General features: G+C 36.5%; 1 protein-coding gene across 1 annotated transcript in view; it reads right to left on the bottom strand.

The window, feature by feature from the left end:
• LOC132103223 (phosphatase and actin regulator 4B-like) overlaps nt 1-10,030 on the bottom strand; it is a 59,265-nt gene extending 49,235 nt beyond the window's left edge. Inside the window, exon 1 of the mRNA XM_059508148.1 lies at nt 9,879-10,030. The gene's annotated coding sequence lies outside the window, so the exon portion shown is untranslated. The remainder of the gene's footprint in view (nt 1-9,878) is intronic.
• Between the last annotated feature and the right edge of the window lie 6,310 nt (nt 10,031-16,340).

Here is a 16,340-nt window from a genome sequence, read left to right on the forward strand (position 1 = left end):
TGGCAGCTGCATTAATATGATCAAAAATAGTGTCTTCAGTGTCACATGATCCTTCTGAAATCACTGTAATATCTGGTGCACAAGATATATTTATTATTAAACATTTGCGTTGCTTAAATTTTTTGTGAAAGCTGTAAAAAAGAAAAAAAAGAAAAAAAGATTCAGGATACCTTGAGTATAAAAACAACAACATTTATAATGAATATTTTGTAACAATGTAAAACTCGTTACGGACACATTTGATCAATTTATTGCATCTTAGTGGAAGTATTAATAAAAGGTCTACAGAGTTTGCATATGTATGTTAAGCAGGCAGGAAAGCATAAACATGCGACAGCCAGTGAAGGAGTTAAGCAACCTATTTCAGCTACGATCATTATCTCCAGCAGCCTCAAATTTTTGAGGTTTCAGACACCAAAATTATCCTAAACTGTGGTCATTTGTCTTTGCAACTTCCTCAAGAACTATGATCAAACCTAAAGCACACACGACTAGACTCAAACTACAAAAGTAAAGAAAGCAAGTGCAAATTAAAAAGGACATGCAAAAGAGATGCTTTTCTTCTGGGAATTTAGGTTTTATGAAGAAGTGGAAAGTACATGTACAATTGTGGTTAGTTTCAAAAGGCAAAACAAGCTCTTACATCTACCCCTGCTGGTAGTCTGATCATAACTCTAGCGTTCTCTTATCACACTGTTCTTTTCTGATGGGAAAAACAACACAAATATTGACTTTCAAGAGAAAGGTGTATTGCTATTATTGTTGCAGACGTGGACACACTATAAAAAGCTTGTCTGCAGGGAGCCCACACTCTTATGCAAATCTCAGTGAGAACAACAGTGTATACCGCTGTGAAGAAGCAGTGACCAAGCAGCTGGAATACTAATACTGTGTAACATGCTCTTCAACTTATTCGAGTGTGAAAATCAAGCAGCGTTTTCACAATGTCGAAACTGATCTTTGTAAACCCAGTATTTTCATAGCTGTTGCTTTCTTTTGTGCTTTTGAAGCATGTCACAATAAGGATTTGAAAGCAGATTTATTTAGGCTTTTACATGAATTCTTGGTGGGTTTCTTGTTGGTTGGTCTCTGAAACCTTGCATTCTTGTTTTGGGCCAAGTGGTTTGCGTGCTGTGACTCTGGTATCGAAACCACAAAGTAATATTGACCAAAGCTATGCATAAATCAAATAATCAATCCTTCCATGTGGTCATAGTCTAGCTCTTCAACAAGCTAGTTCCGGTATTTTAGTTCTCCAAGCCTACTTATCTACATTAACCGTGTCTAGTCAACAGTTTGAATTATTATTTCAAAACCAAAAACAAGAACAGGACGTTCTGCTCAAGCCATGTTATACCACTTTTATACCACAAGAATGAAGAAGAACCTGTGGTTAAGTTTGGAACAATATACTTCCTTATTTTTTTCAGTATTTAGTGCAGTATATATACTGTGCACAGTATGCTTATTTTCTGTACACAAGGAACATCAACTGTACCTAATCATTTAACCTAAATCATTTTAAATGCCACAAGTAAATTTAGGCATGACAAGATTCTAATATATACATTTAAGACAGCAGTGTTATTAAATCGTGTTTTTAAATATACTTTTTTTAGTAAAATTATTTTATTTCTTAATGGGTTCATTATTTGATCAAACTGCCAGAACTGAAAACATTACACGAAACTGAATTAAAAAATAATGACTCCCCAATATTACAATGGCAGCAGATATGTCGATGATTGTTTTCATGTTATTGCTGATAAATAATAAACTGGCAAAATACATTTGCATTTTGTTTAAATCAGTGGACTCAGGCCCCGTTTACACGATGGGAAAAGATATTTCCCTGCATTTTGGCCTGTCATTTACACGAAAACGCAGTTTTTATCCCTGAAAACGATTATTTCTAAAAACTCCGGCCAAAGTGGAGATTTCTGAAAACGCCGGTTATGTGTTGCCGTGTCAACTGGGAGAAACGGGGTTTTAGGTTCTCAAACGTCACATTATGCGCCAGAAAATGCTTAACGTCATGTGAGCGCCCTATGTTTAGAGTTTGTTTGGGTAACGTTACTGTTTGATCATGGATGCTGTTAAGGTGGTACTCATTTTTACGTTTGTGCAAACGCTTTTGGTCTGTTTGCATTTGCAAACACAACTGCTGTATTATATCGCCATGTCTGTGTTGTTTTGAAAGGAACAGGAAGTTGCTTGATTTTGAGGATTCTGATTGGCTTGCATGGCTTTATCCTTCTCCCTACACTACCGCCCATAGGTTTGGCATAGTTATGATGGCGCTCGACGGCGTATTTATGCGGGTTGATGTAAACGACAACTTTTTTGAAAACGATGTTGTGTGCACGATGTTATTTTTGAAAACGGAGGGGGGGAAATATTCGTTTCTCTAAATACCCGGCTATGTGTAAATGTGGCATCAAACTCAATTCCTGGAGGGCCACAGCTCTGCAGAGTTTAACTCCAACCAGCTCCAACTCATACCTGCTTGAAATTAGTAATCCTGTAGAGTTTGATTAGCTGGCTCAGGTGTGTTTGATTAGGGTTGGAGCTAAACTGTGCAGACCTGTGGCCCTCCAGGAATTGAGTTTGAGACCAGTGGTTTAAATTAATAATAGAACACAAAAAATATATATATATTTTAAATGCCTCAAGTGCATTAGGCATTACAACATTTTGCATTTATGGATTTTTGACAAGTTATTCAATTGTTTTTAAAGATTAACTTGACAAAGCTTATCCCAATGGAAAAATTGGCATGCACAATTAAATATTCAATATCAACTGATATAGATATATATATATATATATATATATATATATATATATATATATATATATATATATATATATATATATATATATATATCTCCAATAATAATATATGTAAAAATAAAAACAAATAAATAATCATTACTTTCACTGAATTTAACATTTATTTTAATGAGGTGTGTTCCATAATACGGTTTAAAATATTTCTCATTGCAAACAGTGCACTATTTCACATACTACTCGCATCTGATTTGGAGAAATGAATGCTGCTGTTGCTTCATGCTGATGGGAATGGCTTAGGAATTTGTGCTGGATGGGCAAAAGAGCTGAGAGAATGAATTGGAGACCCTTTAGTGCCGTAGCAAATATGTGTGTCTCAGATAAATCTGTTCTCACACCCCTGGACCAGAAGCATCAACAGTCACGCTGTAAACTGGAACAATGTGCAAAAGGTGATAATGTATGCATGCATGCAGCATTCATGTGTGTAGTGTTTATGAGATGAATCTGACTTTAATGTGTGGATCAATGGTACTATTAAAACGCAGGAATAGAAAGTGAGCATGTAGTCATATTTCCAAATGCAAAGAGAGTGTCACCTCAAGAACCTGACACTCAATGATACCTAACACATGCTAATCTCCAACACACACACACACACACACACAGCCTTCCTCAAGACATGAAGTGTGAAGAAAAGGATGCAAGTGGCCTATTTCTTCTTTGGGTGCTTAACTCCTCAGCCTCTGTCGTGCACCATTTAGGATGTGCACTCGGGGAAATAAAATCCTTTGTACTGTAAATTACACATGGCAAAATTAGTGTGGTACCAAACTGTTCAGGTGCTGACCCATAAATGATATAAAAGCTAAATAAAATAATAAAAAAAGATTTAGATGGAAACAAATAAAACGATCTTCAAATGTCATTTAACCTTACATGGTACTTCATTTCGCACGTCACTAACAGTAAGCATTTCTTACCGTCAAATTTAGTCACCAAGCAGCAAAATTCTGTAAGAGAAATATAACGGATGTGCACTCTGTTATTGCATCTACTGCGTGTATCTAACGTCTCGCTCTCCTTCAGAACCCCTACATGTGAACACCAATGCCAGTCCACACTCTGAACAAAAAAACTCTTGAGCCAAAGTAGGGCAGTACAAAGCTACAAAATCTAGTAGACCTGAGCTTTCAAACTGGGGTCAGGCCACAAGACAAGTAAGGTGAGGTACTATTAATCAGTGAGGTGATTAATCACTAGTGGTTCAACAAATAACAATACTCATTATTCGGATCATATTACTGTTTTTGAGTTTTCACTTTGCTTTCCATTTATTATTTAAAGGTCCCGTTCTTCGTGATCCCATGTTTCAAATTTAAGTTAGTGTGTAATGTTATTGTTAGAGTATAAATAATATCTGTACAATTCTAAATCTCAAAGTTCAATGCCAAGCAAAATATTTTATTTAACAGAATTCGCCTACATCGAACGACCAGTTTGGACTACATCCCTCTACTTCCTGCAGTAATGACGTCACTAAAACCGTTTTTTGACTAACCTCCGTCTACAGGAATACACAAAAAAGGGGGTGTGGTCTTGTTGCGCTCCAACGGGGAAGAGGAAGAGTTGCGTTTGTGTTTGTCGCCATGTCGTCGAAACGCTTTTATTTTCATCTCAGAGTCCAATCACCTTTGTTTGGTCTTCCCAGGAAAGCTGTAATTAGAGATCAATGGTTTCAATTTATGTTCCCGAAAATTATAATCCACATGTAAAACTATGTGCAGCACATGTTGCTGAGGACAGCTTCCTCAATCTCAATCAGTTTAATGCCGGATTCGCACAAAGATTATTCTTGAAAGATGGAGCAGTTCCCTCTTTGTTTATGGACCACAAAAGGTAAGTGCATTTTATTATTTAAGTTGGTGCGTTTAGCAGTTTCTGTAACTCATTACACCAAGGGCAATGCTGTTTAGCCTTGTTAACTACATGGTAGGGCTGTGCAAAAAAAATCTAATGCGATTTTCATGTGCATCTCATCAGTAAAAACGCTCCTGTGATCTCCAGCAAGTGCGTTCAGATCAGGATTGCCAGGTTTTCAAAACAAATCCTGCCCACTTGCTTCTCAAAACTACTCCAAAACTTGCCCAATCGCGTTTCCAGGAGGGCAGTGTGCGCTAAGCTGCTGTCGAATCACAACACAGGAACCGCTGGCACAATCAGAACTCGTCACGTATTTCTGAAGGAGGGACTTCATAGAACAAGGAAGTCATCAGCCCGTTCTAATGACAGTGAAAACAGCGGTATACAGATAAGTGAATTGTGTGAAAAATACTTTTTTTTTTACACGCGAAACATGAACACGTTATATTGCACACTGTAAACACAATCAAAGCTTTAAAAAAAACACGAAAAACTTGACCTTTAAAGGAGTACTTCTTACTGATACAACAGCAAAAACTACTAACCTACTGTAACTAAAAAAATAAAGACAAATGAACAGCTAGTTAGGGGTGCATGATAAATATTGGCCGATAATTAATGCGCATCTCGTCAGTGAAGCCGGTTATCAGCGTGGATTTGCGCAGCTTGTCAGTTAACAATGGCTCTGTGTAGTAACAGCTGCTCTATGTGAAATCACGCACCTGATTTACCGCTGATTAGATAACCGGCTTTACTGATGAGAAACAAACAACAAAAATTACAAGCATAGATAAATACAACAGAACAAAGTTACGAATAAAATAAGGCCCAATAGTAGTATTATTTCTGATACAGAAATGTATTAAGTGTAAAATAAAACACTTAATAGTTCACAGAATAAATTAAATATAGATTAATATTTGTCCAAGATGTTTTGTTGTTTAATGAGCATTAATGGGAGCAGCAGGTATTTATAAGCTGCTGTCCCTTTAAGACTTGATGCACAGGTCCAATATAATGATACACATCCGATTTCTTTCTCAGCATTTGTCAAGGAGATGCAAAAGAGGATTCAGTTCGGTGTTCACGCTCTGTCTGAAACACGCCTCTCTGCACATGCTTCATGTGTGTACAGCTGTTCAAATAAAAAACAGTGTGTGAGAAATGAATCAAGTTCTCTTTCGCCTCTTCATACGCTGGAATGATCTAAAATCACTTGAGTGTGTAACCATGTACAAATGATATATTTTCACTCTATTATGGTTACATTTTGCAATTAATCCAGGATCACATGCGCAATAAACCATGGGGCCTTGTTTACAAAGATCATGGATCAACTATGATCTGTTCAACCCCTGTTCATCATAAATTTTATTATTCTATAACATTCCAACAATGGAGAAGACAAGACACTTAATAAAAAATAAATAAATAAATAAAAGCCTTAAACAACAATCATGGTGGGATGCTCCAAAAATAGGCATGAGATGTGATACAAAATGCAATCACCAAAGACTTTTATCTGAATGTGGATGACTGTAGAAGAGATGCTTTAAAGTCGGCTTTTCTGAAGAATTTTGCCACTAAAAACATCCAAAAATACACATACATAAATATATAATAAAATATTTAGATCAATTAAACAACAAAGAACGAATAGTCAGTTGTTGGACCAATCCAAAAAGCTCTGATGTCACTTAATGACTGAAATGATGAAACCATGACAGAAATTGTATCAGAGCAGATGACATGCTCAAACGCATCCCCAAAGCTCGCTGTTAAAGGAGTGACACTACGGCACCACCCTCAGATGTATAAAACTAGGCCTACTATTTGACTGCCTAAGAATAGCTTAACACATGTAAAAATGGGTTTAGTGTCCTACATCAAGCTGCCTGAGTACCACACGGTTGATTCTCCAAACACACAGGGAAAAAAGTGACAGAAAAGAAAGGATGACAGAAAGTAGAGTCCTCTTCTATGAACAGAACTTTCAAATCTAAGGACTAGTTCTTTAACTGGATGCACTGATTCAATTACGTAGCACGGAATTGGGAGCAGCTGATACGCTTGTGTGATCTTTAAATAGCATCCCACCTCTGCGCGTCGAGGTTTGCTCATGTGCTTGGGTTTGGGCAGAGACAGCTGGCGATGGTTGAGAGAAAAATTGTTACATGCACTGGAGGTCAGCAGAGAGTTTCGATTTCACTAACTTTTGCCAGTTGCGAGGGAAGACAGTATCTATGGTGAACTTCCAACCTACCAATGCAAGACAAATGCAATCTTACTGTAATTTCAAAAATCACTCTAAAAGTTGGCCTACCTCTCAAGCCGAGACCTCAACCAGAACGGAAGATCTATAGTAAGGGAACTATGAAGCGAGACCTGTATTTCCTACCTCCAGACCGCATATTACACCCCCGGCTCCCTTCAGAATGACTGGACGGTGCTGTACGTTCCCATTCCGAACCGCCTGTACGTCATTGCCATGACTGCCCCAGAAAAGCTTCACTCACCCCAGGGACCTATGGCCCACTTTTCAAGGAGCCCAAAATGCTGGTCCAAACCAAACTTCAGACTTCCTCTCACTCGGCCTTTTACAATGCCTGGGAAACTAATGTAACACACAAACCTTGTCCAAGTCATGCTCCATGGAAAGAATGTCAAATCAATCCTTGCAAAAAAAAAACAGAATCAATGAAATTCTGTTTTATAGAGTTGGAGAAAAAGCACTGTCCATTTCCCGCCACTGAAGGAAGATTGTGACTGAATCCTGATAAGAGGCAAACTGCATTTAGTGAGATGAGATCTCCTGACATAAACTAACTCGATCAGAATCGGATGATGTTTAGGTAGTAGAGCAGCTCAGTGCAACACACTCTCATGGTAATTCATAACTTATTTTAAGTTTTGGCAAATTGGTGGCTAATTTATATACATTTTGTATGATTGGATATATAAGTTTTGGCACATGGCACACTGACTGTTAGATTTAGAGGTGGACTTGCAGGTTTACAATTTCCCCCCCCCAAATTTTTACATTTTAAAATAGTCACGATAAGGCCCATATTAACCAAAATTTGGCATGTTACTATGGTTTAGCTTTTGCTGGTTAAATCACCTTGCTGAAGAGAGATTTTTGCCAGGTATAATATGCCTAAATAAGCAGAACATACAGTAAAATTCACTAATACTATTTATCAACACAACCTTTTACAAAAAAGCTTAATATGAAATCAATTTCAACTACGAAATTAAACTACTCACACGGTTACTCACTTATTGATTACATGTGACTGAGGTCAGAAAATATAAGTTTTGGGCTCCATTCTAGCAGATTTGGATGTAAATGTGATCCACCTCCTCACATGAATTAGATTTCACAAAGATCAAGCTGGTCATAAATATCAATGCCTACCCCAGATAACCATTTTAAATTGTATGGTCATTATTAAAAGAAACATTAAATGCATTAACCCCCGAAATCACTATATTATCTGTAGAAAACCAAAGTTTCTTTATGCTGCAGATTCACCATCAGTGTGAGAGTACAAAGCGAACCTGCAGTTATCACTATCAAGCACTACTTGCCCATGCAGTGTGAAACAGGCTGTCCTAACAGAAGTAAAATAATAATACTTTTTCATGCACGGACAATACAAATAACATAATTTGGAATTTAAAGGAATATTAGACCAGTCAACAGCCTTACCAACTAAAACCACCTCATGTCTTCAACATCTACACATCTCTCTGAAGTAACTATTTAGATTTACTATAGAAAGCACTTATTCGTTTTTATACCAGTTTAAACAGATGACTTGACATGATAATTGTATAGGCAAAGTAGTATAGCCAAAACACTATCTATAATGAAGACAAAATATAGTGATTCAAACCAGAAGTCTCGTGTCATGGATACAATTTTCACTAGGCTTCATACATTTCCAACTGTCTAACTAAATATTTGTTAATTATTTTATGATGCAAGTTGATTTTCTTAAAAGTTATCATTAATAAAACACAATTACTTGAGGTTTCTGTGTCTATAAAAATTGAAAACCTGATATTTACACTAAAAAACACGTTATTGTCAGCGTTAGTGTCCTCATTCAGATAGAATGCCAAAGCGAGTAAAATAATGGTCTGCATTAACCACAGAGAGTAGTGAGGATATTTCTTAAAATTTAATAGTCTTTCACCCTACCTTGCAACCGCCAATCCATCTCAATCTTTCCCTCGGGCACACCAGAGAAATCAGAGCTTCACTGGAGCAATCAATGAGTGATGAATGATGGAGCTCCGAGCTGATCAAGTCCTCAAAACGGCGCGTGCACAAAGAGCAAATTAGATGCTCTCAGGATGAAATCTTCCTCTATGTTACGCAAGCTGACGAGATCAGTCTTTGCATGTGTTAAGGATAAAACACCGGCTCTCGTAAAGGTTCCGTTAGATTTGAAGTAACAATGGAGGGGATGGAAATATCAGGCGGTAGATGCGAAATGCTCACTGCGAGTGGACGCGCGTGCTCCTCGTAGCTCGGATTTCAAATTAACTACCTGATGAAAATAAGCGGTGATAAATTCGGAAAGCATGAGCCATTTTCTGACAAATTAAAATGAGGTGCTTCGGTCATATTTCCGTAGGGAAAATCCCGTATTTTTAAAAAAAATACAAATAATAAAAAAAAAACCGTAGAAGCGCAGCTCTCGTGCTTTGCTGAGAAGTCAGCTGATCATCCCAACAGCAAACATTCTCACATGTGTTCTAGGTTCGCTTATCCTCTCAGTAGGCTACTGCATGCCAGACTAAAGTGTAAATGCACCGTTCATATTGCTTATTACAAGCACTGAATGCATGCAACTGGGGAAAAACGAATCGCAAGCGTGCAGAGATGATGATGAGGAGCATCACAATGAGCGCAGCGCCGTTAGAGCTTTGATCACAAATAGGCTATTGATGCAATGTTTATTTTTCTCAAAATAATACAATATACACGTTTGGCTGTGCTTGTCGAGAGAAAACATGTGACTAAAATAAATTGTATGTGCACAAGCACCTTTGTGCATAACACTTAAAAAAGCTGAGATTTGCCTTGCAACAACTTTCTTTCCAGTGCGGTTTACCTGCGCGTGGATCATATGGTTAGTAAGTATATCTCTTACCTGCCCCTGTTACGTCTAAGGCACTGACCCTCCTCTTCCTCCGTCTAGTACACTTCATGTACACGACAACAGGGATAATTTTTCTTTAATCTTTTTTTCCGACCCCCATTGAAACTTTTCCCAAAGATACCGGAAATCGTAGAACAGGAAGTATGGTCATTGAAGTTTTCAGTTTAAAGGACCTCTTCCCACTTCCATTGTCTGCCTCAGCATCATTGACTACATTACCCGTGAGGCGCTAGAGGGGAAACGAACCTCATTCTACCTTTATAGTTGTTATATTGTATGCATGTGAATATTTAGCCTGTTTATGTATTTATTATCTGAATTGTTGTGAATTGTTAATTTTATATACAACTTGATATATTTGAAAATAAAAAGCTTAGCAACAACAAGAAATTGGACTTTGCATACTCACAAAAATACTCACATTTAGCAATACACACAAAATTGTTTTTACAGAACCAAGTGAATTATCAATTTTTCCTGTGGATGTGTGACATCACTTTGTCTTGCAAAAAAAATCTGTGAAAATGTATAGGCTAGTGTGCATAAAAGCACACAAATATATAGGCCTATTTAAAAATGAACAAATCAGGCATTTTTGGGCCAGAAAATATAGGGTTTGGTTAAAGAAAATATTCATTTCCATCTGCATGTGACTAAAATAGGTCATAATAATCATGCTCCTGGCTAAATTCGCAACAGTGACAGGACTTGTGAACTTTCTGACCTGTAATGCATATCATGGGTGAGTCAGTGAATACTGTATAGTGAGATAACCTTGGCAGGTAACGTGAGGCTGAAGCCCCATGACTCCATCAGTAGTTCATGCAATGTAATCATGTAGGCCTATAAGAATGTCACTTACATGTAGGCTACTGTATGTCAATGCCATTTTTGGGTGCTTGCATTTACTTTTGTAAATCGTTTAAATGACAGATGTAGTCTGCTAAGTGCCAAAGTAGTTGTATAACAATAAAAACAATGTAGTTGAAAACATCTTAAAATCCAAAGATTCAATATCAGCACTGTAATGTCTGTGATTTTCAGATTTTAAAAGCCACAACCAATTAGGATTGAATATCTGCTGACATCCCAATGTTTTATTTAACACAGCATGGAGCTCAAATTTAACTACACCAAAAAAAAAAAAAAAAGACAGATTTGTCATGTAAGTATTTAAAAGTAATTCCTGTTGGGAATTTATAGTAACAGAATATTGCCACCCAGTGGAACTCTAGAGAAGTGCTAATGGAGGTGTTTTTGCATTTAATTTACATTTTCTCTTTTTTTTCTGCTTTTGAACACCTCTAAGTAAGAAGGATGTGTTTATGACAATAGATACAGTACAATAATTGTGAGAACAATTGTGAAATGTTAGAATCTGTTATAATATACAGGTGCATCTCAATAAATTAGAATACTGTGGAAAAGTTAATTTATTTCAGTAGTTCAACTCAAATTGTAAATTCAATGCACACAGACTGAAGTAGTTTAAGTCTTTGGTTCTTTTAATTGTAATGATTTTGGATCACATTTAACAAAAACCCAACCAAATACACTATCATAATTTACCTTACCAAGGGGGCTGGTAGTTAAAAAAAGCTAAACAAATAAATAAAATATTGATAAATTGACCAATTTTGTGTTTTTGTTCATCCCAGACGAGAAATTTTGAAATATATTGTTTGCAACCATTTAAACTTATGATGTATCTGATTGCCAAACAGTGTCATGGACTATATATGGATACTTGCTGAGGATCAGTAATAAGAGCATAGCGAGCAAGCATAATGTTCTGGAGTATGTGTTTAGTGACTCCGTCTACCACACAGCATGTATGGTTACTGTAGAGTAAGAGCAACAACAACACATATATCCCTGATGCAGTACAATTACTTAATGTAAAGTAGCCCATGAATGTACGTATAGGTCTCTAAAACTGATATGAGATACAAAGATATGAGGGCAAAAATGCCCCTATACAATGGGTTTATGTTATATATATACACGGCATAATTTAGCAATATCACACGAGCAAGAGTGCTGGTTTTTTATTCCTGAATATCTTCATGATTGCAAATGTGATATTGATTTTATACAACAGTTCAGTAAAGGTATAAAGCTTTACAAAGGCACACCTTTGTATAGAGTCCATAAACCTTAAAGGTACATAGTATCGATATCGATTTTATACAAATGTTCAAGTCGTGGACTAATGGTTAGAGAGTCGGACTTGTAATCCAAAGGTTGTGAGTTTTCAAGTCTTGGGCTGGCAGGGATTGTAGGTGGGGGGAGTGAATGTACAGTGCTCTCTCCCACCTTCAATACCAAGACTGAGGTATTCTTGAGCAAGGCACTGAATTGCTCCCTGGGCACCACAGCCTAAATGGCTGCCCTCTGCTCCGGGTATGTGTTCACGATTTGTGTGTGTGTGTGTGTGTGTGTGTGTTCACTGATGTGTGTGTGCACTTTGGATGGGTTAAATGCAGAGCACGAATTCTGACTATGGGTCACCATACTCGGCTGTATGTCACATCACTTTCAACAAACAAAGACGTTAAAATTAAATGAATAACATTTTAGACACAATTGTAATTACTATTATTATCTTTTTTTTATCTGCAAGGAAAGTAGTTCCAGAGTTCCAAAGTAGTTCAGAGCAACACAAATCAGTTTTATTACTAAATAAATCAGCTGCTTTGAATGAATCATTTGATTAAATGATTCCGTGATTCACTCAAGAGATTTGAAACCACCTAGCCTACTGCTGGTTTTACCTAAAACAAATTATATTAGAACCTAAAAGACACAAAAATGCACCTTTTGAAAAGGTACTGCTCCATTGACAGCAAACCTTTTTTTACTTAGAATTTAATGTTCATTTTTAGACACAATTCTGTTAAATATTCCTGTTTTGCTCAAGCCATCGAAAATTGTTTTAAACAATGCCACAACAGAACTGAATCAACATGTTTGAATGAATCAAGTGAGTCAATGATTCAATTACCCATTTTTCCCCCAGAGATGTCCATTTCTATTGAATAATGTGATCTCTAGGTCAATTTCAGGGTTAAAACGATTATTAACCCAAAAATTCCTCACCATGAAATATCTCAAATCTATTCCAGATGCTGTATCCCTCTTGCACCTGCTTCTCCCCGTACTCCATACCCAAGTCTGTGACATTTTAATACATGGGGAGGGGAATTATTTACATTCTAACATTTTTTATTTGGAGATCTGTAACAAGTTGTGTTCTACAACGCATCTGTCACTGCAATACATGACTGACTGAATTTAACGTTATTTAAATTATTTCAAAAAGAGAAAATGAGATGTTAAACAAGTAATAGAAGCTAAACATATGTGTCTTGGGCACCAAAGCATAATAATTGATATAATACGCTAGGGGGCGCTGGTTTATAATTTGCGTAATTTATTAAAGACATTACTGATCTGAACTGTCAGAGTCTAATATATAATGGGACATCTGAACCATGTCTAATTCTCCTAGGGGCTGGTTATGTGTGTCTAAAAATTATTAAATAAATCAACATAGGGAAGTCGTGGCCTAATGGTTAGAGTCGGACTCCCAATCGAAAGGTTGTGAGTTCGAGTCCTGGGCCGGCAGGAATTGTGGGTGGGGGGAGTGCATGTACAGTTCTCTCTCCACCTTCAATACCACGACTTAGGTGCCCTTGAGCAAGGCATCGAACCCCCAACTGCTCCCCGGGCGCCGCAGCATAAATGGCTGCCCACTGCTCCGGGTGTGTGCTCACAGTGTGTGTGTGTGTTCACTGCTCTGTGTGTTTGCACTTCGGATGGGTTAAATGCAGAGCACAAATTCTGAGTATGGGTCACCATACTTGGCTGAATGTCACGTCACTTTTTTTCACTCACTTTAACATAGTGCAATATTTCAAACGACTGATTGGTTGATTGTGTGTGTATATATATATATATATATACATACACACACACAATCATATATATATATATATATATATATATACATATATATATATATATATATATATACATTTTTATTATTATTATTATTATTTATTTATTAATTTATTTTTTGTTACTGGAGCACAAGCCTCAGTGAAATATCTATGTACCCCAATAAACTATTACTGATAAATCCTTACATGTCTATGGGCCGAAATGAGAATCATTTTCTCTTATAATATTGAAGCAATCAAGTCATGTGCATTTTCAATCAGCTGTTTATCTAGCGATGCCAGATTCTTGACTGAATTGCTCATTTGAACTAATCGGTCAAACAGCTTGGCAACAAGGTCTGAAATTATTTGCGGTTCAGTTTGATTCATTTGACAGTTCACTCACACACTGAATCATCACATTGAAAGAGTAACGGGATATTTTAATTGAGCACTGGGTGATGTGATGGAAATGGTTACAAAAATTGAATAGCTAATATGAACTAATATGTAACCATAGGTAGTTATCGGCAAGGGAAGTCTTTGGCTAGGAAGAAAGGTTTGTTTGTTTGTGTGGGTCGTGAAGGAAACAGCTACTTCCTTTTGTAGACATACTTACAAGTGAGCAAGAAAAGTGAAAGGGGTTGACTGAGGCCAGAGCCGTACATAAACACTGACTTTGACATATGTCCCAAATGCTTTGGAATGATAAATTGGCTCCTGCTTCCCAACAGGGACTGTCAAAGGAAAATCTGATTGATTGTATCTCTAAGACACAGCTCATACAATGTACTGTAGTGACTGTAGGGAATAGTCTAAAATTAACCTTTTTTTCTCATCTGCCACAATGATAACTTGAAAATGAGAATTTACTTTATTTTTACATTCAGAGTTCTGAAAGGTCATAGAAATTCTGATACAATCTGAATGCTCGTGACAATTTACTTTACATTCTATGCTTTTTATATCCGTATTTTAAAAGGTCTTTAACAATAATGATGTATTTTTGGTTAGAAATATATGACAAATTGTATACACTATAATTATTCATACTTATTTAGTAAGGAAGGACACATTCAATTAATTAAAAGTGAGAGTAAAGACATTTATAATTTCACAAAAGATTTCTATTTGAAATAAATGCTGTTCTTTTTAACTTTCTATTCATTAAATGCTAAATCACAGGATCCATAAAAATCCACATTAATTGTTTTCAATATTAATAACAATTAAATGGAGCTTTGGTAAGCATAAGTGGATGCTTTTGAACAGTATGTGCATTGACAGTATGTAAGAGAACTGCTCGTGGTCTCAGCCAACCCAGCACTCCATCACAACTTCTCCATAGAAATATAAAAAAAAAAAAAAAAAAAAAAAAAAAATATATATATATATATATATATATATATATATATATATATATATTACAGAAATATTTTCTTTTTAATTTTGCAATATAAGGTTACCTAAATATATGTTCAAAGCATCAAAGATAATGCTATTTTCCTCTACTCGACTTAGTTTATTCATTCAGATTAACAATCTGGCACATATACAGCAGTCAGAGTATGTAACTAGCCATTGATCCATCCCCCTTAAGGGTAATTATAATCACATATACTGTAGCCTATAAGCAATTGCTGATATCACTCCACTACTTTAACATCTCTCCTGATTAGTTATCTCCCATTTGATGTCAGTTCTCTCTTTATCAGAGGGTTTTTGGTTACAGAAACGGAACACATAGACATCCGAAATTAACCCCAGATTAACCAGGCCATAACCAGAAACTTCTCTGTGACGCAAAGAAGTATTTAAAACAGTCAATTAAGAACGCAACAGTTATATTTTCAAGAGAGCAAAACGTGCTTTTTCCATTATCGACCGTTCTCTACTTCATATCGCTTCCTCTGATTTACTCTGATGTGCCTTTCCTGACATTCTCCTCACTCTGAATGCGATGGCAATTGAGATGGATGGAATGTGTAAAGGCATCCTGTTTTTCGAGCGGGACAAAGATGGCTGTTGGCGGCGCAGCAGACATTGAGCTCGAGGGAGAGATGGACGCTGCCATTGTTTCAAATATGAACATAAACATCGTGAACATGTCAAATTTAGTACTTGTGTGTTCAAAAGGATTGTATCTCTGGTAAAAATGAAGCTCTTAAAGTAATATTTCACACACAAAAAGACAATTCTGTAATCATTCACTCACCCTAGCTGCAGTTAAGCGTCATAAAATTATAATAAAAGTGGCCCACAGTTTGTGCTGTGCGAAAGGGAACAGAACGAAATTAAACTTGTTATTCGCTGATCATTTTTCCATTCAGTAATTAGAGAACTAAAATCAGTCCGGTTCATGAATGAATAATTCAGGCTGGTTTTGTCAACGAATCAAAGGATTCATTGAAAATATTCGACTCAAACGAATCGTTTGCGAGTTGGATCAATTTACAGTGAATAACAACTTTCAGTCTGTTTGTCACATACAATACATTAAAGTGCACAAGAC

Source organism: Carassius carassius, chromosome 24 (assembly GCF_963082965.1).
Source record: "Carassius carassius chromosome 24, fCarCar2.1, whole genome shotgun sequence".
Taxonomy (NCBI): Eukaryota; Metazoa; Chordata; class Actinopteri; order Cypriniformes; family Cyprinidae; genus Carassius; species Carassius carassius.